Source organism: Echinops telfairi, unplaced genomic scaffold (genome assembly GCF_000313985.2).
Source record: "Echinops telfairi isolate 266 unplaced genomic scaffold, ASM31398v2 ScPeMD7_9;HRSCAF=40, whole genome shotgun sequence".
In the NCBI taxonomy this organism is placed as follows: domain Eukaryota; kingdom Metazoa; phylum Chordata; class Mammalia; order Afrosoricida; family Tenrecidae; genus Echinops; species Echinops telfairi.
In genome coordinates, this window is record NW_022103906.1 from 80,104,920 (window position 1) to 80,108,275 (window position 3,356).

General features: G+C 40.5%; 1 protein-coding gene across 1 annotated transcript in view; it reads left to right on the forward strand.

Annotated features, from left to right (window-relative positions):
- Positions 1–91: 91 nt before the first annotated feature.
- ITSN2 (intersectin 2) overlaps positions 92–3,356 on the forward strand; it is a 168,936-nt gene continuing 165,671 nt past the window's right edge. The window contains exon 1 of the mRNA XM_004696407.3: positions 92–193. The gene's annotated coding sequence lies outside the window, so the exon portion shown is untranslated. The remainder of the gene's footprint in view (positions 194–3,356) is intronic.

A 3,356-nucleotide genomic window follows, 5' to 3' on the forward strand; every position in this document is an offset into this window, starting at 1 on the left:
GGCCGGGTCGGGGCGGACGCCGCGGTGCCCGGGTGGCAGGTGGCAGTCGCCTCGGAGGGTCCGGGGCGGCGTGGTCCCCTCCCTTTGGGGTCGAGGGCAGAAGAGGATCCCTAGCGGCCCCCGCACGCTTCCCCGTGGACCCAGTTCATTTCCGCGGAGTTGGTTTCCCTTCCTGCTGGGTGCGGGATGTCAGGTGAGCCGCATCCCGGTGCGTCAAAGTAGCCCGAGTCACGAGAGGACGGGAGGCAGATGCTTGGCGTCCATGCGTCGCCCGAAACCAAGTCAGGGAATGTTAAAATGTGACTTCAGTGTTATTGACACCCACGGTACACAGGAAGCACGGAGAGATGAAATCATTTAGGCCGGAGTAAAGTTTATGGCTTATTTAAAAAAGAATAAAGAAGAGACGCCTGCTTGTGCTTAGTGGTTGGGGAAACCGAAGGTAAAACTGCTGATGGCTTAGTTAATTCTGTAGAAAGGTGCTGCGTTTGAATGTTATCCATAATGTGCTTTATCGTTGGATGGCTGTCGATGGCAAATCGGTTTCACTTGAAACTTGTATGTGAGGTAGCCAACAGCTTCATATCAGGCGAACACAATGGTTGTTTCTTTGCTCAATGCTTGTCGTTCGTTTTTACTAGTGTTTTGCTTGTTTACATAGAAATAGGCAAGGTGTGACTTGAAATTTTGTGTTGCTTTTAACAGCTTAATCGAGACAGTTAAAGCTTCCCAAGCCTCTCATGAAAATTAGTTGCCTCCCTCCCTGTACTGGTTTGCTGTGTTGTTAGTAAGGGATACAATCCAAAACCTGGAAAAATCATATGAAACCTTCACCCAAATTGATAATGATGTCCCTTTAGGTTTCTTTGTGCCTTGCAATTCCCAAGGAAAATGAAGTAAGATCCAAAGGAATATTTTTGAAGGACTTGGGGGTGGATTGGGGAGGATGTGCGTTCTTGCGTTTTGATGTGATATTAGCAAGCAGCTGAGAAACTTGTGTTCTTTTCCCTCCTTAATGCGTGCATGGAGTTACTCCTTTTGCTCACACTTATAATGGAGAGAATGGTTTGAGAAAACATGGCCCTGACTGACTTATTCTGCATGGAGGGACCATTTTAGTTCATGTCATGGCTAAAATCCTGATCTACTGGTTATATGCTAAACACATTTTGTAGATTGGAACTATACATGTTTGCCAAATGTGCATTTTCACAAGAGATGAGGAATCGCTGTACATCCATCACCCAAACTCAACAGTTTTCAAGATTTTCTTTACCTTTGCTTCTTACCACCATTGCAATTTTTTAAAGTCATTTCACCCTATGTGCTTTGTATATCTCAAAAAAGTAAAAAATTTCTTGGGATTTTTCATTTTAATGCCTTTTTAGCATAGTGAGCTTCAAACAGCCCCATCTTTTTAGCAAGGTAACTAGCAGCCAACTCCTACTGTACTTTGTGGATTGTTGACATGGTTGCCCTTTATTGAGCACATACTACATGCTAGACCTATGCGAAGTATATTATACAATCATGTAAGGTTTACAAAGATCTTGTGAGGAGTTATGAGGCTTAGATAAATTAAATAGATAAAGTGAGGTATTTGAAAGTTAACTGGCTGCTTTCGGTGTGTCAGTAAGTACTGGAGTCAGGTTTCAAACAGGTCCCTTTGGTTTGATACTCCTCTTGGTTAAGAAGTTTAAAAAGTAAAAAAAGTTATACTGGCAAATTTTTAAGTGAAATGAATGAAATTCCATAGTAATCCATTAATAGGTAACTAGCATTTATGGATATTTAGTTACAAAGAATTTGTATTAACAAACTCCAGAAGGGAATCAGAATAAATAAATTACATTACTAAAAACATGTTTATTAACATGTAACAGTGTTTTGGCTTTAATAAAAAATTAAATGTTTTTAAAAAATTTTGGTGACCTTATTGATTCATGAAAAAAAAAACATGTGGAAAAATTTTGGAGGGAAGAAAGGCTAAAACATAGTTTTGTTTTTTTTTTCGATGTGCTAACTATGAATGCCAAGGATTAGCTAGATAAATAGAAATGCTTACAATTCTATAGATGAAAATGTATCAGATATACTACATTTTCTACTTGAATTCAGTTTTTACTTTGAACTGCTTGGTAAACTTCAGAGCTTAATGTTAGAGCCCCATTGGGTTAAAGTGTGCATACCTTTAAAAGGTTTGTGGGAAAATGAAAAGATAATGGGATTTTTACACAGCCTTTTTTGGTTTTGATCATTTTATTGTGTGCTCTTAGAATGCTTATTACATTCCATATATCAGTTGTATCAGGCATAGTTGTACATATGTCCCCATCATTCTTTTCTAGACAATAACTTTCTATTGAGCCCTTCCTATCAGCCCCCCCCCTGATAGATTATAGATTACTACTATTTTCATACCTCACACTGACCACTGTCTCCCTCCCCTGTTGTTTCCATTGTTCTTCGCCCTGGAGGGGTGTGTGTGGTTGTGTGTCTGTGTGTTGATCATTATGATGGTTGTCGTCTCCCCCCGCCCCACCCCCCAGACTTTTTTGAAGCCCCCTTCATCCTGGAGCCTTGAGAAGAAGGAACTGAACTCATCTTAAAGGATGTGAAAGCGTGGGGGAAGTAGGGGGAGGGAGGAGGAAATTGAGCAGAAATAGGACCATGAATAGGTCAAGGAATAATGTTGTGTTTCACCACTCTTAAGAGGGCAGCACATTTTATTTTCAGAGTGCGTATAGTATTTTAAAAGATTAATTTAAAGATAATTTCAAAAATAATTCCACTGTAACAGCAGGACACTGAGTGATATTTACTGTGGAGGCCTTGCAAAGGAAGGACCTTTCCAGCAACAATCATGTGGGCAAGTAGGGGTATGTTGCCAGGCAGTGGGTATTTAGCATACTGTCTACTTTCTAGATGATTTTTTCACTAATGCATTGATAGTCATTTGAGAAAGAGCATAGGAGGTCTTCATACAATTTTTATTTACTTTCGTCATAACTCACAGATAAGTGGGAGGACGACTAGGCTCTTTGCCTCTTGGAAACCTTATGGAACAGTTCTGTGCTTGCAATGTGTTGGAATTAGCACAATGGTAGTGGGTTTTATAGAAGATAGGAGTCTAATCTCTCAAGTTACACCTCATGCTCCAGATTCCAACACCAAATAGCTAGCTTTATGACTTTTGGCAAGGTAGTTTACTTCTCTAAGCTTCTGCTTTCTGATCTGTAGAATGTGAATAATAGTAGTAACTATGCGTGTCTTAAGTTGAGCTGCTAACAGAAGCATCAGCAGTTCAGAAACTCCCAAGTGCTCCTCCGGAGAAGAGGCTTCCTACTCCCATACAG